Raw genomic sequence first — 21,385 nt, 5'->3', positions numbered from 1 at the left:
GAAAGGTTGAGAAATCACCAGTTTTCCATTTCCAAGAGGATAACTCTGCCCATTCACAGATAGCTCTGTCAACACCAACATCATAAAAGAACTTTAAAATAGTAACATATTTTAGTTGTGCCTGAGAAGAGTACAAACTCCCATTCCACATGGTGATATAAAACATAATGAGAGTTGAGAGGGTTGGGCAGTCTTGGGTGAGGGCCAGAGAAATTGATGATTAGAATACTATTCCCTAAAACAGATAAATGAGGCAATAAGTTACAGATAGAAAGCCATTCTCCAAGTCAAGGAGACCTGGCTTAAAGTCCAAGCTCTGATACATCTTGAATGCAGATCCCTGGATGTGACAATCTATCAGGGCTTTATATGTAATAATCCAAGTCTACAAGTTGAAGAAATGATGTCAATCCACATTGGTAGAGAGAGTTTCCTTACTCAAGAATTCTATATACCAATGAAGTCACAAGTCTGGAGATATTGGGGGAAGAGAAATGTATTCTTCCCATATGATGGTTGAAATTTCAGGCAAATAAGACATGGTGAACACTGAGACTTGGGAATATTTGGGTGGAGGAAGTTAACTCATGGAGTGAAATTCTATCATTTAAGTAAGATAAATGTGACTCTCAAAAACAGTGAACCATAAGTGTCACTACCTAATGATAGGTTTATCTTAAGGGAAGCCAAATGAACTTGGCCTTGTGCCTTCAAGATGCATCTTATTTTGAAAACTGGTTATTACCTCGGCATTCTCTATTTTAATGAAAGTGTCACTAAATTCCTTTCTGCACCTGTATGTTACAGCAAGTACTCTGTTGCTAATTAAAGGAGAGACAGATGGTGGCAGGTACAGTTTAATTTTACAACACTGACTGCTTCAAGCCAATTAGACTCATGGCAAAGAAACACCCCCCCCCCCCAACTTGTTTAAATCAAAAAAGATCTGACTTGAGAAGGCTACTGTTCTTAAAAGGGCTTGAACACCTATTACTTGCCTAATCCTGTCAATTGTCTGCCTAAGAGGCACCCTTGGCTGATTAGGTTAATGAATTCATTAATGGTTCTTAATAGGCCCCTCAATGAATTTCTTATTTTCCTCATTGGGAACTTCTTAATAGACTTAGACAGAATAACACCACAAGGAGCCAGAATAACCTTTGGACTGGATTCTGTGAAACTAGGCCAATAGCCAAGGTTTAAAGTCTCCTTTCTTCTCAAAGGAGGATACTTTGAATAGCTCCAACTCAACAAATAAGTGAAGTCTCTGCTTATAGGAATTCATGAAGAATGAGGTTGGAAAAGTACAGTTCTGGTGAATTTTCCTTTCTGGTGAATTCAGGGTTAAATAAAACTTTTTGTTTTAATTCTTCACAGTCCTTCTAAAAACACTGAGTTTACTTTTTTTGACCTAAAATAATAACTGACATTTATATACTTCTTTAAGATATTGCAAAGTGTGTGTATTTTATGTCACACACACACACACACACACACACACACACATATCAAATACACATTTTTTATTGGATTCTCATAATAACTCTTTAAGGTAAGTACTATTATCCCTAGGGCAACTAGGTGGCACAGAGGATAGTGTGATGACCCTAGTGTCAGGAAGACTCACCTTCATAAGTTCAAATCTGGTCATAAACATTCACTAACTGCATGACCCTAGGGAAGTCACTTAACTCTGTCTGTCTTGGTATCCTCATCTGTAAGATGAGTTGGAGAAAAGATGGCTTGCCAATCCTCATCCTTGCCAAGAAAACCCCAAATGGGGTCACAAATAATCAGACACAACTAAAAAAAAGAAAAAAAGTAGCAAGTTATTATTGCTCATATTTTATAGATGAGAAAACTGAGGCTGAGCAAATGTTGGAGGTTGACTTCAAACTCAGGTCTTCTTAGCTCTAAACTCAACACCCTATCCAATACATCATCCAGTTGTTTAAGGAAGGATAAACCAGTGATTGCCATAGGATTTCTAGTTGAAGTCCTCCAGGGTCATCATATCACAATCTTTTATAATTAATTCAGAAGATAAATTTGTTAGATTAGATATAGAAAGAATCTAGAATATATCTTAAAAGTTGGATCAGGAAATAAAATCCAAATCATTTATTTCTCTTTAAAAACAGGTGAGAAAGGGGGCGGCTAGGTGGCGCAGTGGATAGAGCACTGGCCTTGGAGTCAGGAGTACCTGAGTTCAAATCTGGTTTCAGACATTTAACAATTACCTAGCCGTGTGGCCTTGGGCAAGCTACTTAACCCCATTGCCTTGAAAAAATCTTAAAAAAACTCCCCCAAAAAACAGGTGAGAAAGGGGCAGCTAGGCGGCACATTGGATAGAGCACCAACCCTAGAGTCAGGAGTACCTGAGTTCAAATTTGGCCTCAGACACTTATTAATTGCCTAACTGTGTGACCTTGTGCAAGACACTTAACTGCATTTGCCTTGCAGAAACTAAAAAAACAAAAAAAACCCACAAAAAAAACAGGTGAGAATTAAAGGTGTGTGGGGGGAATAGGATGTCAGTGGGGGGGTTCTTGTTAATTAAAATTTTACTGCTCATAAGAAGAGGGTAAAAGGTTTTATTAAACCCCTCTCTGAGTATGGCACTTTACTGAACACTGTTCTGAGCCAGAACACAGTGACAATCCCTATGGCCTTTATAATCTATAGGAGAGAGAAAGGGGACAAGAGGGAGGAAGAGGTAAAAGAAGAGGGAAAAGGAAAGATAATACAATTGAAATATGTATCTGTATACACACAAATATATATTCATATATATATATATATTATAAATCTTGAAATTCATTGTAAATCTGTATTATTAGACATAAGTAACAATTAACTTCAAGGACATAGAATTATAGCTTTAGACCTGGAAGGTGACTACCTTGGAAGTCATCTAGTCTAAATCTCTTACTTTCTCTTATTTAAGATGAGAAAACTGAGACCCTAATGGTGTTATGCATCTTGCCCAAGGTTACAATAATCACAGAACAGAGATTTGAATCTGGGTCTTCTAATTCTAAATCTACCACCCCTTCTAAATATACTATTCTGTCTCCCAATACAATCACTTTTATTAAAGAATCCTAATGAATGAACAGAAACATTTTATAAAAGGTCATATTATGAGGGGGCAGAGTCAAGATGGTAAAGACAGCTTTCCTCAGCTCTCCTCCAAACTACTCCAAATTCCTTTAAATAATGACTTTAAACAAATTCTAGAGTGGTAGAACCCACAAAAAGCTAAGTAAAACAATTTTCTAGCCCAAGATAACTTGAAAGATCTGGGGGAAGGGTCTGCTGCATGAGGGTGAGAAAGGAGAATATGGCAATGGGGGTCATGCCAGAGTAAACCAGTCCCAGAAATTCAGAAGTAGGAAGCTGGATGATTAGGTCAGTAACAATATTGGCAGTTTCCAGGCCTCTCAGGTTAAAGACTTCCAAGGACACCTTGGAAGGTCAACGGAAAAACTCTACCACACAGTGTTGAGTGGAGCCTGGTCCAGTTCAGTACTCAGCAATGCAGATGCTTCCCCAGGAGACCAGAAGCCACTGAATCAGCAGCATCAGCTGCTTCCAGAGCTCTCAGCTCCCCCCCCCCCCAATGATAAGGGAGTACAAAGAAGATTAGAGGGTCTCTTTGCTATCTCTGAAGCAGGACTCTTGTTTTGTCCATATTCAGATCTGAGTCGCAGTCTGGAACTCAGTCCTAGAAAGAGGAACAGAAGTATATAAGAGTTTATTGCTGCAGTGGAGTGGGGAACCTTCCTCATAGTTCCAGGGAAGAAAGGAGTGCTTGTGGGCAACCACAGACCAGAGCAAAGGCCAGTAGAGTAGTCATGACTTCTTAGCTCATAAGACCTTGGAAGAACTGAAAACTTGCAAATCCCTAAAAGTATCTTTGAAAACAACTACAAAAAACCCTAAAAGCTTGGGACAATATGTCCTCCACCCTAGAAGCAGAGCACCACCTTAAAATCATAGGGAAATGAGCTAACAACAGAAGAAAAAAAAATCTGACAGTGGGGATAAGGAAAATCAAAATATACACTCAGAAGAAGATAACAAAGACAAAGCTTTTATATCCAGTCTCCAAGAAACAAATGAATTGTGCTTAGGTTATATAAGAGCTCAAAAAGAATTTTAAAAATAAGTAAGGAAGGGAGGTAGAGGGAAAAATTAGGAAGAGAAATGAGAGTATTGTAGGAAAATCATGAAAAGGAAACAGCAGCTTGGAGAGATAAAAAAATTGAAGAAAATAACACCTTAAAAACCAATATAGAACACATAGAAAAAGTGGTACAAAAAATCAATGAGGAGAAGAATGCTTTAAAAAAGTAGAGTTGACCAAAGGCAACCAAATTCACTGAAGAAAAAGAATTCCTTAAAATACAGAATGGAGCAAAGGTAAGTTGATGACATTGTGAGAAATCAATAAACAATAAAACAGAACTAAACGAATGAAAAACTAGAAAAAATATGAAATATCTCATTGGAAAAATAACTGTCCTTAGAAAACAGATCCAGGGGAGATAATTTTCCAAGTATTGGAATTCACAGTGGGTGGAGCCAAGATGGTGGCATGAGAACAGCTTTTCAGAGCTCTCTCCCAAATATTCCAAAAACCTTAAAATTGTGGCTCTAACAAAATTTTCAAGAGACAGAGCCCACAGAAAGATCCAGTGAGGCAACTCTCAATCCCAAGTTAAGACAGTGGGAAAGCTCTGTTCCACAGGGGTGGAGAGGGTGGCAACACATCCAGGAATATCTCCCCAGAGTGAAAGAGCTCCAGTCTTCTGGGAACAGCCTTCTGGGGCTCCAGGACGCCAGAGTCCTGGGGAACTTTGGCTCCCGGCAGCAGAAACAGGGAACACCAAGGACAACTTGAAAGATCAGTGGGAAAACATCTGCAAAAATGTATGGGAGCCAGTGTGGCCCTCAGCATAGCTGCGGCCATCAGCACAGCCCAGATCCCAGGAAACAGAAACAGGCCTGCAGAGCCACCCAGCAGTGAGCCTCCTGGCAGCTCTCTTCCAGAGCACTCAGCCCATGGAAGGAAAGGGGGTGGGGGGAGATTGTTGAGGTCTTTCCTCTGGCCATGGGGCAGGATTCTGGTGCTTTGTCAATATTCAGACCCTGGTTGTAGTCTGGGATCCCCCATTGCCATAGAGCAGGGATCTTCCTCACAGCTCCAAGGCAGGGGGTGTGTGTGCTTGTGGTCATCCACAGACCAAAGCACAGGCCATGAGAGCCATCAGAGCCTCTCATAAGACACTGAAGGAACTTAGGCCCTTGTAGGGGTGTCCCAATAATACTGAAAAGCTGAGGAAGCACCCCAAAACCAGGCATAGACTGGGGAAATGAGTAAACAGAAAAAAAGGAACTTGACCATAGACCATTACTTTGGTCCCATGGAGGACCAAAACACACACTCAGATGATGAGAAAGTTCCACCTTCTACATCTGAATCCTCTAAGAAATATAGAAATTGGTCTCAGGCTATTTCAGAGCTCAAAAAATATTTTTAAAATCAAGTAAGGGAGATAGAGGAAAAATTGAGAAGAGAAATAAGGGAGATGCAGGAAAAACATGAAAACCAAGTCAATAACTTTGTCAAGGAGATCCAAAAAAATGCTGAAGGAAATAACATACCAAAAAAATCATATAGGACAAATGGAATAAAACAGTTCAAAAAGTTAATGAGGAGAAAAATGCCTTAAAAAATAGAATTGGCCAGATGGAAAAGGAGATAAGAAAACTCTCTGAAGAAAACAAATCCTTCAACTATAGAATGGAACTAAAGGAAGATGATGACTTAGCAAGGAATCAAGACACAATAAAATAACAACAAAAGAATGAAAAACTAGAAGAAAATGTAAAATATCTTATTGAAAAAACAACAGATCTGGAAAACAGATCCAGAAGAGACAATTTTAAAATGATTGGGCTATCTGAAATTCATGATCATTTTAAAAGAATTTCTACAGGAAAATTACCCTGATATTATAGAAGCAGAGGGCAAAATAGAAATTGAGAGAATCCATCAATCTCTTCAGAAAGAGATCCAAAAAAACAATAACCCCCAGGAATATTATAGCCAAGCAGCCAGAACAAAACATTTCAAATATCATGGAGCTATAGTCGGGATCACACAGGACTTAGCAGCATCTATATTAAGAACTCATAGGGCTTGGAATATAATATTCCAGAAGGCAAAAGAGCTTGGAATGCAACTGAGAATCAACTAACAAAGCAAAACTGAACATCCTCTTCCAGGGGAAAAGATGGACTTTCAGTGAAACAGGGGAATTTCAAATGTTCCTGTTGAAACAGCCAGAGCTGAACAGAAAGTCTGATCTTTAAGTATAGGACTCAGGTGAAGCATAGAGTGGGTGGATGAGAAGGGTAAATTGTGAGGGATTTAATGATGATGAACTGTGTGTATTCCTGCATGGGAAGAAGATACAGATAATACTCATATACACCACCTCATTTATTAGAGCAGTTAGAAGGAACTTTTATAAACAAGACAGAGAAATGAGCCAAATTTGAAGCTATAATATATATTTTAAATGGAGTCAGTGGGTGACAGGGAAATGTATTGGAACAAAAGGAAAGGAGAGGTAGAATAGACTAATATATTTCATGTAAAAGACTCAATAAATAGTTTTTTCAATGATATGGAAGGGGGGGAAGGTGAGGGGAATTGAGGGAGCCTTTATGCTCATCGAAAATGGTTCAGAAAGGCAATAGCAGGAGAAAGAGGACAGGGGAAGGGAAGGGGAAGTAGGGGATAGAGGAGAGGGTAGAACTTGGGAGAGGACAGATATAACACAATTTTCTTTTTACTTTTTGCAATGTGGTGGAATTGGAAAGCCTGTCGAGGGCCATGGAGTTGGTTGGTGGCTGGGTCTCTGGGGTGAGATGTAGGCTTGGGACCTCTTGGCCCTGGGGCTGGTGCTCTGTCTGCTGTGCCACTTGACTGTCCCACAGCACACTTTTGAAGAGGGACAGAGTGAATGGAGAAAGAAAATATAATAATTGATTTTGGGAAGAAATGGATAGAGGGAATTATAATCAGCAACAGCAACTGGGGAAAAATATGGAAGTAACATCTCTGATGGACTTATGATAGAGAATGCAATCCACCCCAGTGACAGAGCTGATGGTATCAGAACACAGAGTGAAGCACATTTTTTTTTATCTTTCTTTCACTTTATTTCTTATGAGGTTTTTTATTTTTGTGGGGGGAAGGGGAATTATGTTTACTCTTTTTAAAAATTTAATATTTATTTATTCTCATTTTGTACAATGTTTTTATACATTAATAAAATATTCTTGTTTAAGAGTATACAAAATAGCCCCTTCACCCCCCAAAATATAGACTCACTTGAGCAATAAAGTAAAGGGGAGATAAAAAAATTAAAATTAAAATTAAAAAAAATAATAGTAATAATTGTAGGTATGGCCAAGTGGTGCAATGGACAGAGCACCAGCCCTGGATCCAGGAGCATGCAAGCCCATATCTGGTCCTGCACACCCAACAATCACCCAGCTTTGTGACCTGCAAGCCACCCCAACCCTACTGCCCTGCATAAACCAAAAATAGAAAAAAAAAGACATAAAATAAAATAGTAATAATAGTAGGGGCAGCAGGGTAGCAGACAGAGCACTGGCCCTTGAAGCAGGAGCACCCAGGTCCAAATCCGGCCTCAGACACCCAACGATCACCCTGCTATGCGGCCCCAGGCAGTCCACCCAGCCCCATTTGCCCTGCACCCCCCAAAAGAATGATAATAATAAAAAATGTGCTTCAGTCTGTGTTCCAACACCTCCAGCTCTGTCATGGGTGGATCACATTCTTTATGATAAGTCCATCATAAAAGTTACTTACAGGGGATGGCTAGGTGGTGTAGTGGATAAAGCACCAGCCCTGTAGTCAGGAGTACCTGGGTTCAAATCTGGTCTCAGACACTTAATAATTACCTAGCTGTGTGGCCTTGAGCAAGCCACTTAACTGTGTTTGCCTTGCAAAAACCTAAAAAGCAAACAAAAAAACAAACAAAAGTTACTTACATATTTTTTCCACTGTTGCCATTGCTGATCACAACTTCCTCCTTTCGTATTTCTCCACTACCATGTACTATATTTTCTCTCTCCTTTCACTGTCTCTGCTGTAGGGTCACTGAGTGGCACAGCAGACAGATCCCTGGCCCTGGGGCCAAGAGGCCCTGAGCCCCCATAACAACCCTTAGGGCCAGCATCCACCTGGCCCTATGGTCATGGACAGGCCATCCAATCCCTGTCCCTTGCAAGAAGTAAAAATGAAAATGCGTTATATCTGACCAGTCTCCCCCCATTGTCCATCCTCTCCTCCTTCATTCACATCCCCATCCCTCCCCCCTGTCCCCCCTCTCTCCTTCTTACTAGAGTTGTCTATACCCCATTGAGTATATATGTTGTTTCCTCTCCTAGCCAACTCTGATGAGAGCAAAGGTTCCCTCATTCCCCCTTGCCTCCCCCCTTCCATATCATTGCAATAGCTCATTGTAATAAAGAAAAAAATCTTATTATATGAAATATCTTGGCCTATTCCTCCTCTCCTTTTTCTTTCTCCTATTACATTTCCCTTTTTTCTATTGACTTCATTTTTACACCATATTTTATCTTCAAATTCAGCTTTCTCCTGTGCTTCATCTATAAAAGCTCCTTCTACCTGCTCTGTTAATTAAGAAGGTTCATATGAGTATTATCAGTGTCATTTTTTCTATACAGGAATACATGTAGTTCATCATCATTAAGTCCCTCATATTTTCCCCTTGTCCTCCAATCTCTGTGTTTCAGCTGAGCCCTGTATTTGAAGATCAAACCTTCTGTTCAGCTCTGGCCATTCCAACAGGAACATTTGAAATTCCCCTGGTTCACTGAAAGTCCATCTTTTTCCCTGGAAGAGGACATTCAGTTTTGCTGGGTAGTTGATTCTCGGTGGCATTCTAAGTCCTTTTGCCTTCTGGTATATTATATTCCAAGTCCTACGAACTTTTAATGTAGTTGCTTCTAAGTCCTGTGAGATCCTGATTGCAGCTCCATGGTATTTGAATTGTGTCCTTCTGGCTGCTTGTAATATTTTCTCTTTGACTTGGGAATTCTGGAACTTGGCTATAATATTCCTGGGGGTTGTTTTTTGGGGGATCTCTTTCTTGGGGGGAATCTGTGGATTCTGTCCATTTCTATTTTGCCCTCTGCTTCTAGGATATCAGGGCAATTGTCCTGTAGTAATTCTTTGAAAATGATGTAAAGGCTCTATTTCTGATCATTACTTTCAGGTATTCCAATAATTTTTAAATTATCTTTTCTAAGTCTGTTTTCCATATCAGCTGTTTTTTCAATGAGATGTTTCACATTTTCTTCTAACTTTTCATTTTTTTTGGTTTTGAAGTAATGAGTCCTGATTTCTCATAAATTCATCAATATCCCTGAGTTCTATTCTTTGTCTGAAGAATCTGTTTTCCTCAGAGAGCTTTCTTATCTCTTTTTCCATCTGGCTGATTCTGCTTTTTAAAGCATTCTTCTCCTCAATAACTTTTTGAACTGTTTTATCCATTTTTACCTAAGCTGGTTTTTAGCATGCTATTTTCTTCAGCATTTTTTTGGATTTCCTTGACTAAGCTGCTGACTTCATTTTCATGTTTTTCCTGCATCTCTCTCCTTTCTTTTCCCAGTTTTTCCTTCCAACTCCCTCATTTGATTTTCAAAGTCTTTTTTGAGCTCTGTCATAGCCTGAGCCCAATTTCTGTTTTTTATTGGAGTCTTTAGATGCAGGACCTTGTGCTTCCTCATCTTCAGACTGAGTGTTTTGAGCCTTCTTGGTCTCACAGGCAAAATATTTCTCAATGGTGTTTCTCTTGTTTCTCTGCTTGCTCATTTCCTCAGCCTTATCCTGTTTTGGGGGTGCTTCCTGAGCTTTTGGGACACTCCCACAAGGGACTCAGTGTGAGAGGCTATATCCTCCCTCCTGGTCTGTGAATGACCATAAGCTGAATGTGGTCAGAGCCCCAGAGTCCTGTTCCATGGGCAGAGCTTGGCAGTCTCTCTTCACTCCCCTCCCTAGGTACAATGGGCTCATGCCCTGGGGGCTCCTGTTTACAGGCTCTGTCTGCTTCTGTTTCCTGGATCTGGATTGCCTTGGCCACGCTGCTCGCTGTGTGCCCTGAGGCCTGGGCTTCACATGCTCGCTCTGGCAGAGGTCCCCCCCATTCCCCAATTTGTGCCCTGTGCTCCCTGGGGCGTAGATCAGGAAACTACCCTGCTGCTGTGAGCCACAGCTCCCAGCACCCTGGGACTGCCTCCGGGAGGCTGAAGTTCTTTCACTCTGGCTGGCCACCCCTCTGGCGGGCTGCCTCTCCACCCCGGGGAGCAGAGCCTTTCTGCTCTTTTCCAGGTTACCTTGAGTAGGAGAACTGCCTCCCTGGGTCCCTCTGTGGTTTCTGTCTCTTGAAAGTTTAGTTAGAGTCCTTAGTTTAGAAGTTTTATGAGAGAGCGCCCAAGACACCATCGCTCTTGTCGCCATCTTGGCTTCGCCCCTTGAATTATGTTTACTCTTACAGACTATTTTAGAAATGTGTAAGTAAAAAAATGTAAAATAAAATTACATAAAAGAGGGAAAGTTAGATGGTACAGTGGATAGAGCACTGACCTGGAGTTGGGAGGACCTGAGTTCAGATGTGACCTCAGACACTTCATACTTACTTAGCTGTGTGACCTTGGGCACATTTATAATATTCTTTTTTTATAATATTCTTATATATATAATATTCTTTTTTTTTTAGATTTTTCAAGGCAATGGGGTTAAGTGGCTTGCCCAAGGCCACACGGCTAGGTAATTATTAAGTGTCTGAGGTGGGATTTGAACCCAGGTACTCCTGACTCTAAGGCTGGTTCTCTGTTTGCTGTGCCACCTAGCCACCCCTATTATATTCTTTTAAAATGTAAGTTGTGTATGAGAAGAGAGAGAGAGAGTGAGAGAGAGAGAGAGAGAGAGAGAGAGAGAGAAAAGAAAAAATCTCATAAATATTGGTTAAATCCCATAATATTTTCAACTTCTTTAAAGCTTTGGAATCATTTTAATAAGTGCTATTTATTATAATCAGACCTACTATTACCATTACTTAGAAGTCTTAAGTCTAGACATGATTTAACAAAGCACTTTCTTCACAATTTGAAGTAGGCAACTTGTTTAACATTAATATACATTTAATAACAAATTTTAGGTAATTTGACACTCAAAGAAAGTATTGGACTACTTGAAAACCCTAGACTTCATTTTTTAAAGGAATTATCAAGGAAAAGCATCCTGCTAGTCTGGAAACAGAGGGTAAAATAGAAATTGAAAAATCCACTGATCACTTCCTGAAAGAGATACCAAAATGAAAACTGCCAGTAATATTATAGCCAAATTTCAGAATTCCAAGTCAAAGAAAAAATATTGTAAGCAGCCAGAAAGACACAATTCAAATATCATGGAGCCACAGTCAGGATAACACAAAATTTAGCAACTTCTACATTAAGGGATTGTAAGGCTTGGAAAATGATATTCCAGAAGGCAAAATAACTTGGATTGCAACTAAGAACCAGTAAAACTGAACATACTCTTTTAAGGGAAAAGATGGGTATAGGTAAGAATTTAATTTGAAGGGAAAACATATTAAAAAGATGGAGTTAATGGATGGAGGAATGTACTGGGAGAAAGGGAAAGGGAGAAGTAAAATGAGGTAATTTATTGGAAAGAACTGGGAAGTGAGAGGGAGTGAATGAGCCTTACTTTCCTCAGAATTAACCCAGAGAGGGAATAACATACATATTCAATTGGATATCTCAAATAGCTATCTTACCCTAGAGAAAAGTGGGTGGGAGAAAGGAAGGTGGAGGTGATAGAAGGGAGGGATGATTGTGGGAAGGGGTAGTCAGATGCAAAACACTTTTGATGAAAGTCAGGGTGAAAGGACAGAAAGAATAGAATGGGAGTGGGAGGGAATAGGATGGAAGAAAATACAATTAGAAATAGTAACTAAGGGAAAAATATTGAAACAAGTTTCTCTTATGAAGTCCTCATTTCTGAAACATAGCAAACTGAATCAAATTCATAGAAAATAAAAGCCATTCCCCAAATGATAAATGATCAAACGATATGGACCATTTTCAGATGCTCTCTGTTTAAATCATTTTTAAATGTCCTAACTCATTATTGACAGGAGAAATTTGGTTGAAATAATTATGGGTACTACCTATACCTATTGAATTGGTTAATAGGACAGAAAGAGAAAATGACAAATGTTGGAGGAATACAGGAAAATTGAGACATTAATATACTGATGGAAGATTTGTGATACAATTCAACAGTTCTTTAGAGCAATTTGGAACTATGCCCAAAGTATTATAAAACCAAGCCTACCCTTTGATCTAGCAATGCTACTACCAGGTCTATATTCCATAAGAGATGAAAAACAGAAAGGAAAAGGACTTTTATTTATAGCAGATCTTTTTTGGTGGCAAGCAATTGGAAATCATGGAATTGTCTATCAGTTGGGGAATGGCTGAATAAATTGTGTTATGTGATTATGATGAAATGATATTCTGTTATAAAAATGATGAATAGGATGCTCTCAGTAAAATAAAAGCTACATGAGCTGATGTAATGGGAAACATACTATACACAAGTAACAGCAATGCTATAGGAAGATCAGCTGTGAATGACTTAGCTCTCCTCAGCAATGCTGGCACCCAAGACAACTCTGAAGGACTTTTGATAAATAATACTATTCCTTCCCAAAGAAAAAGCTTATGGTATCTGAATACAGATTGAAGCATACTTTTTTTCAAACTATATTTTCTTGAAGTTTCTCTTTGCTTGCAGGGGGAGGAGTATTGTTTACTTTTACAATATGACTATTATGGTAATGTTTCTTGTGATGACACATTTCTAACCTATATCAAATAACTTGCTTTCTCAGTGAAGGAGATTGGGATGGAAGAAGGAAGAGAATTTCACATTTAAGGGTTGTTTTTTTTTTTTGCAAGGCAACGGGGTTAAGTGGCTTGCCCAAAGCCACAAAGCTAGGTAATTATTAAGTGTCTGAGGACAGATTTGAACTCAGGTACTCCTGACTCCAGGGCCGGTGCTTCAACCACTGTGCCACCTAGCCACCCACCCCCCACACACATTTAAGGTTTTAAAAGTGATTGTTGAAACTTGCTTTTCCATGTAACCTGGGAAAATGAAATAAAATAAAATAAAATGCAATGGTAATGAATAAATGTTGATTATCTCTCTCTCTCATACACACACACATACACACACAAACACACACACACACACACACACAAACACACCGAACTTCTTTCTGTCTTATGTCTTGACCCTGCTGCTGTCCATCACAACTGTACAGTCACTCTTTCTGTGTGGAACAATGGATTGTAGTATAATGGAATGAACACTTAACTGAGTTTCAGGAGATGTGAGCTCTGATCCCAGTTTTGCGACTAAACAGGAAGTTATTTTTCCACTCCAGCACAATTTCCACAATTACAAAATATTTCACTCCCTCAAGGAAAATGTCTGAGACCCTAATAGGTCTATGAATTGTTTGTCATCAAATGACAGCACCCCATACTCAACCTCAATTCGAGTCAGAAATAAGACTAAGACATGTCTTACTCAGCCTCACCCACCCTTTTTAAGAAGCAGTTGCAACAAGGATTTTCTGCACTTATCTATGCAGTTCATGAAAAGTCACACATACATTTTACGTGTGTATGTGTGTATGTGTGTGTGTATGTTCTTCATCAAGTGCATTTGACAAAGGCAATAGTGGATCATGAGGCCACTCTTTAGGCCAGGAAATGGATTAGAATGGGGTGAGGCAGATGTCCAGATGTGCTCTGATGATTTCACTTACTATGGACTTCTATTCCCATCTGTCTTGACGGCGTAGCAGCTGGATACCTCAGAAACTGTTTTCCTTTAGGACTTTCTGAATATGCAATATCATTTCCAGCTGCTGAGCTGCTCTACCTGGTGCAATAAGCAATTTGTTTAATTTGGTAGAAAAGGGAATGGTTCATTCATTGCCTTCCCTCTCACTCTCCTCTTCCCCTCCTTCCTGAGAAAATGCGTGACCACTAAAAAAATCTTGGAGAGAGAAAAAGAAAGACAGAGACAGATTGAGCCAGAGGGAGATAGAGAGAGACAGAGACAAAGACAGAGCCAGAGCTAGAGAGACAAAATGATGCAGAGACAGAGAGAGGAGATTAAGGCAAGGATTACTCATGTTCTGACTAAGGAGAGGAATCAGAATGGTCTGACTGAGAGGAGAAAAGCTGGTATATGAATTACCCTTTTCAGAAAGAGTTATATAGGTGTAAGGGAAAGACAAGCATCTGAGTTAAAACTCTTGAGAGAAGTTGGAGGTGCATGTTGGATACACTCATGTTTCTGCTTCAAATCATTCTATAGTTTTCTTTGAAAATCAAATTAATAGAATACTGTGGAATCACTGTCATAGTCATGTTGTAATTGGGACTTAAGCACTCTGGAGCATACTTTCCAGCATGGGCATAGTATAGTGAAATTGAAATTCAAATCAAGAAAGCTCTAAATTCAGAATCATTTACCATATAGGTAACCATGAAATAACTAAAACTTTCAGAGCTTGTTTTCTTATCTGTAAAATGGACATAATAATATCTATTGTTTCTTTTGGGAAAGGATTGGTTTTTGCTTTTGTATTTATTTCTAGCACAGTGCCTGCAGGACTTGTTGACTGTTTGACTGACTATAAGGAAAGTCATGTTTACTTATAAATTACATACTATTTCACTTATTAGAATGTAAGCTAGAATTGCTTTTGTCTTTCTACATATCTCCAAATACGGTGCCTGGTTTGTTGACTGACTGCTAACAAGTCCAATTTATATCCCTCTCACCTAGGACCTTTCTGCATTCTAGAGTTGTTGTTCTATGGCCTTATGTTGAATACAATGCCTAAATATTGTTTTATACACTTTTTGTATATAATTATGTAAGAAATCAATAGATATAGATTCTAGTACTAACTTAGCTACAAGATACTTGGGTTACTATGGGTAAGTCACTTCTTTCTGAATTTCAGGTTCTTCTTCTATAAAATAGTGTTATTTATGATAGTGTCTCCATGACGCTTTATCTAACAGAGTCATCATTATAAGATACTGGATTGTTTTTGATTCAAACATAAGTCACTTATTTTAAGCCAGCAGTAATTCAGATCTATCCAGTTCCTTCTAAGAGTCTTGCAAAATGAAACTGAAAGAATTTAAGCTGCTTCCCTAGAGCTAACTTCCAAGGCCATTATGGGAGTTGAAAGTAATTTACTCACTCTAACCCAAATATCATATGGACTATAAGAGTTGCCCTGGTGCAGTGGAAGTACAAAACTAGAGAGGTCATTCTATATTCTTGCAGTAACACTTAAATCAATACTCTCCTTGAATAAGAATTTTAGACTTTCCCTTCTAGGATTGTGGCTATGTCTAAGAAAGAACCATGACCTTATTCCCAAACCCTGGTTGATTTTATAATGTTGTATCTTGTCTTGAATTACTTCTTAATTTCTGTGTTGCAGTTGGTTTCTTGGCCTGTTTTGCTAAATGTTTCTTTTCTCTTTTTCTCTCCTTCCCTCCACCTCTACTTTTCCTGGTCTGTTTTTCTGGTTGGTGCAGCTGACAAGGTCAATGATGATTTCTACACCAAACGCCGACACCTGGCTGAGTTGGCAGCCAAGGGGAGCCTTCCACTTCATCCAGTGCGTGTAGAAGAGGAGCCACCAAGGGCTTTTAGTCCTGAGCATGGCCCTGCCAAGCAGAATGGACAGAAGTCCCGGGTCAACAAACTCCACACACACCCCTTGGCCTACAACTCCACCACCAACTTCAAGACCTGGGACCCCAATGAACCATCCCTCCGGCGTCAGACCTATGGCAACAAGGGTAAGCATGGCACAGCAGAACCATCCTCCAGTGAGCCACTGGCAACAAGAAGCCAGCACTTCATGCCCTCACAGCCATATTTCATCACCAACAGCAAAACGGAAGTGACTGTCTGAGATTGGCATTGCAGGGAGCATCCTGGAGAACACACTCAACTGAGAGAGGCAAAAAAGCAAAATCTAAAGAACCACTCCCCTCCCACCTTCCCACACACACTCTCACACACAACACTTACAATCCAAACTGACAACCTACCAACTGATGACTTGGAAACTCGCTTCTCTTGAGTTACAACTGGCATTTGGTCAACGAGCAGATGAGGAAAACCAAGACAGGGCCATTTAGCAATACATGGAAAGAGAAACCGAGAAACTCCATGTGGATTTCACAACCTAGGCAGTGGCAAACTCACAAGCCCAACCCGTGTGACATTTTTTCTTCTTTTTTAAATTAAAATTGGAATTCCTGATGAGAAGTAGCACAATCCAGACTTTCCACCCATGTAAACCATTTGCTACAAACTATCTGATCCTGCTTGTGAGAGCAAAAGAAAGAAAGCACACACACACACAGAGAGAGAGAGAGAGAGAGAGAGAGAGAGAGAGAGAGAGAGAGACAGGACACAGGAGCACTCTCAAATGAGGCAGAGGAGAAATATATATGAAAATGCGTTGTTTTGGCCAGGAAGTTTATATCAAGCATCTGAGTTGTTGGTTAATCCTAATAACTGATGATCAGGACACATATTCCTGTGAAAAGCCCAGGGCAAAGGAACTCAACCCCAGCCCTCACGCTTACTATACTTTCATATCATCACTGTTGGAAGCAAAAAATAAACAGACCCTGAACCCACCAATTGCTAATGAAAAGGAAAAAAAAAGAGAGACTATTTCCTGTGATATCCATAAAAACTGTTGCAATTCAAATAAAGAGTGAACTATCGGGTGGGGGGGGACACAGTGGTTTAGAGACTACTCAATTGTTTTGTTTAATCTCTACATAAAACCACAAAGAAAAACATCTACCTTTTTCTTTCACAGTCTCCAAAAATAAGAATTAAATAGCAAACCAACCAATGAAAGAATAGGTTTGTGGGTGGGGGGCAAAGAGGAGTAGCTGGATTTGTGCCCCCCCCACCTTTAAAAAAAGACTGTCTTCTCGGGAGAGCAAGAATCCAGTCTCACTTAACTGTCTGTTTCTGACTTCCCTTACCTTAAGCGTGCTGTTGAACTTCAACTGCTTTGGACTGAAAATGACTTAAGCGTGGGTGGTGCCTTCAATGTGTCACTGGTGTTCAATGACAAGTCTTGTTTTCCAAGTGCAACCTGTGTTCCTTTAGGCTTATTTCCTTCTGTTTTACTCAAGAGGTAGAAGTTGTTTTCATACCTCCTTTTGTTGACAAGTCCTATTCTATCCCTTTTCTCCTTCCTTCCCCAATCTACCAAGTGGCTGCAATGCTAGGGAAATGAAAGTAAGAAGACAGCTTCTCCATCTTCCCCATCCAATAACCCTCAAGTCCTTTGTGCTGTTACTCATTCTCTTCCCCAGAATTCATCTGGATCACACTTTCCTCAGTGGAATTGCCCAAACTTGTTCATTAGAATTGGCTTTCAAACCTAGTAATACTTCTGTAGAACCAAAGAAGAAAGACTCATAGAACTCTTGAATTGTTTTACTTGGCCTGGTTTTAAGTGAGAGAGACAAGAGGGAGAGAGAGCAAAAGAGGAAAGGAAAAATTGAGAAGTGGCTTCTAACCCAATGACTTAATTTAAAAATTTTTAAAATTAAAAACCATTTATTTTCTCCTCTTACCAATCATCCCTGTTAAAAAGAATAAAAGAAAAGAAAAATTCATGTAGAAATATGCATATTCAAGTAAAATAAATTCCATATTGAACATGTGAAAATTGGATGTCTTATTCTGCACCCCAGGACCATCACTTCTCTGTCAGGAAGTGTGTAGCATGGCTCAAGTCTTGGTTGGTCATTGCATTCATCAGAGGTCTTAAGCATTTCAAATTGAACCAAAAAACCAACTTTAAATCAGCCACTGTCTCAAGTCTCCCACCCCCATTTTAGCTGGTAAGGAGGCAACCACCAAGGGGTTTAGTGCTGCTCGGGTATCTTGCCTGGTTTCCACCAAATGTTCAGACCCCAAAAGAAGAGTACCATAGTGTCTTGACATCTTCTGGATACAAAGGGAAGCCTTTTGAACCTCTTCCTGGCACCAGCTCAGTTTCTTTACAGATTTTCCTTCCCCCAATTCCAAAATTTTTTCTCTTTCCCTCATTCTTTTCTTTCACTTATCCTCATAGTGTAGTGGAAAGAATGCTATTTGGGATGTCAAGAGACCAGGGTTCTAGTCCTGCGCCTTTCCCATGTTACTTGCGGGACCTTGGGCAAATCTCTATCTCTACCCAAGTCTATTTCCTCATCTGCAAAAATGAGGGAATCAGACAATGATTTTTAGGTCATTTCTGACATCCTAAAATTATATTCCTCTTATTTGATTCAATCCCTTACTATTTCTTACATTTCTCACTCTCTTCTTCACTCAATTTATTCCCTCATCTTCTAACAAAACCTCTTCTTTCCCCAAATAACTCCCTTTCTCCCCAAATCCTCCCTTTCTCTCAATTCAACCCTGCCTCTTTCTCCACCAGCCTCTGACTCTTAACTCATCTTTTTCTCTCCAAAAATTTCTCTCCCCTGAATCCCCTTTCCTGACTTTTAGCCTAAAGGGCTATGTGTCCATGGTTGCCTCCAACAGCCCACAATCACCTACCCTCTGCCTGTCAGGCATCTCCTGAGGAGCTGTAAGAATGAGCTCTCTGAATATGCAGTCTCACTCTTGCCAAGAGTTCTGAACCTTAGGAACCTGAGAATAGCGCAGGCAACACTATCACACCAAATGAGTTACTGGAGATATGGGATGGAGAGTCAATGGAGTAACTCTTTGCCTAAGGCCAGCTCTGACCATGCCTTCCCTTCCTGGAGCTAGGCCAACAACTGGAGCTTCTACAAGGAAAGACTCTTGGCTGAGATGTCTCCAGATGGAGGCCTTAGGCCTTGCTTTTTAAACCTGCTGCTATATTGGAGGGCAAGCTGGATGTTTGGGGTTTAAGGCAGATAGATGAAATTAATAAAATTTATGGGGCCTAGGGAGGTGGGGCAATATTTAAGAGAGGGGATCAAAGGTTGATATGATGGGCCAGTTACCCCTCTCTATCCCACCTGCCTTTCATTTAATCCTGTCTGCCATCCCAAAAAGGCTGTCTGACTCTTTGTCCAGCTAGGATTGAAGAGCTATTAAAATCATCAACTTTGGGCTCCACCTGGCAACTGCATCCAAGTCTCTTCCCCACCCAGGTTTTTGTGTACCTGAGCATATTTTATGTGCAAATATTTTAGTAATTGTATGTTCTGTAAGTAACCCCGTGTTAATACTTGTTAAAAACTGCAGTTTATGATACCAATAACACTTCCTACAATAAAGACAAAACATTTGTTTGTTTTCTAAGAATGTTTCTTTGTAAACATATGTATTCAATATATTAATAAGAATTTCTTACCTGGCAATAAAACTGGATTATATGTGATGCTTCTGTCCCACCATGTGTCTTCCCCTACCTCAGAATCTTCATTTAACTTCAGAAAAAAGCAACACAAATGGGAGAGAGAAACATCATTGGCAGGAACAATTAGATCAATTTTAGTTAGAATACTTTGTCTTGCGGAGGGTTGTGGTTACTTGAAATTTCTACTTAACTGAAAATTAAGCAAAAAGTCTTTAAACTATTTTTTATTTGTTTATTTTTATCTCACCTTGGTTTCTCATTTTATCCCTACCCCCTACTTAACCAATTCTCAACAACCATCCTTTACTACAAAAGAAAAAAGAGAAAAATGAAAAAGTTAAGCAAAACTAGCCAGCACGTAAATGTATCTAACATTATATATGGTGTTCCACCCATATTGTCTACCTCTGAAATTAAGGGAAGGAGGTAAATTATTTTTTTCTTTGGGGTCAGACTTGGATATTATAATATCACAGCATTTTTATTTGTATGTTTTCTTATTTATTTTGTAATCATTGTAAATATTTTTCTTGAATAAGCTTAAATGAGTTTTCCCCATACTTAACTTTATTCTCTATATTCATAATTTCTCACAGCATAGTAATAGCCTATTATGTCCATGTATCACAGTTTATTTAGTCATTTCATAATCTATGGGGCATCTACTTTGTTTCTAGTTCTTTGCTAGTACAAAAATGAAAGAAAACTTTTTTTTCTAGACTCTTATTTTTATAAGATTTTTTGCTTTTTACATGTCTGCATGTACATATGTACCCAGAAATACACATATTATTATTGAACCTTGACAACTAAGATAAATAAGTAAAAGCAACCAATGTAGTCAGAATGCCTGACAGTGTATGAAACTCAACATTCCTGTGGTTCCTCATATCTTTGGTAAGTATGGTGATGATGATGATGATGATGATGATGATGACAATAATAATAATAATAATATAGCATTTACATAAATAGCATTTTTAAGTTTGCAAGGCATATCACATATACTAATCTTTTTCTTGTTGATTCTCACAATAACCCAATGAGACCAAAAAACATGAGGAAACTGAGATGACAGAGATTAAAACATTTGTCCAGAGTCATACATCTAATAAGTTATCTGAGATAGGATTTGAATTCAGGTCTTCCTGACTCTTAATTTAGCACCATATGAATTGCACAATCAACCTACCTGAACCTTTATTCTTGTCTTCTTAGAGACCAGAGTTCATATTTAGTGCCTTAGGAAATATAAACAAAGCTCATACAAAATAAGTGAATCACTTGAAGATCAATGATGACAACACAAGACTATAGGTAAGTTGGTTAAAATTATACTGAATGTGACCTGAACTCAGATAATCCTTTGAAAGTTGAACATTTTTCTTGGACTCAGCTAGTTTCAGTGATATTTGCTACCATGTCCTAAAAAATATTAGTCCACAGGAAAAAAAATTCCTTTTATGAAGAAATAGTGGTTTTAGGCTTAAAGGGTTTCCAAATCCAAATGGAGGCCAGAGGAGGAGGAAAATGTGAGGTCTTGTAGAAATCAAATTTCTGCTCCCTTAAAAAACCCTACTAAGATGCACAAATCTAAGTAAGGAAAGGAAAATGAAGACTTTTTATGATAAACTATTATCCTTTCCCTGTTACTGGACACTTCATTAATCCACTGAATTTGATGCTATTTAGGAGATAAATGTCTCTCAGGGTGCCCCTTGGATCATAGAATCATAGAAGTGTAAGGGACAATTCTCAAGGTGCCA

General features: G+C 39.2%; 1 protein-coding gene and 1 long non-coding RNA gene across 2 annotated transcripts in view; one reads left to right on the top strand and one right to left on the bottom strand.

The window, feature by feature from the left end:
• Nucleotides 1–16,557, top strand: part of SHISA9 (shisa family member 9) — a 467,598-nt gene extending 451,041 nt beyond the window's left edge. The window contains exon 5 of the mRNA XM_074196442.1: nucleotides 15,775–16,557. The gene's annotated coding sequence lies outside the window, so the exon portion shown is untranslated. The remainder of the gene's footprint in view (nucleotides 1–15,774) is intronic.
• The window catches only part of LOC141495280 (uncharacterized), a 94,467-nt gene continuing 88,758 nt past the window's right edge, over nucleotides 15,677–21,385 (bottom strand). The window contains exons 4-6 of the long non-coding RNA XR_012470721.1: nucleotides 19,614–19,689; nucleotides 16,297–16,335; nucleotides 15,677–15,906 (exon numbers count right to left, since the gene is read on the bottom strand). This is a non-coding gene — a long non-coding RNA (uncharacterized LOC141495280). The remainder of the gene's footprint in view (nucleotides 15,907–16,296; nucleotides 16,336–19,613; nucleotides 19,690–21,385) is intronic.

Source organism: Macrotis lagotis, chromosome 8 (genome assembly GCF_037893015.1).
Source record: "Macrotis lagotis isolate mMagLag1 chromosome 8, bilby.v1.9.chrom.fasta, whole genome shotgun sequence".
Lineage (NCBI taxonomy): Eukaryota > Metazoa > Chordata > Mammalia > Peramelemorphia > Peramelidae > Macrotis > Macrotis lagotis.
This window is presented reverse-complemented; position numbering and strand designations above follow the sequence as displayed.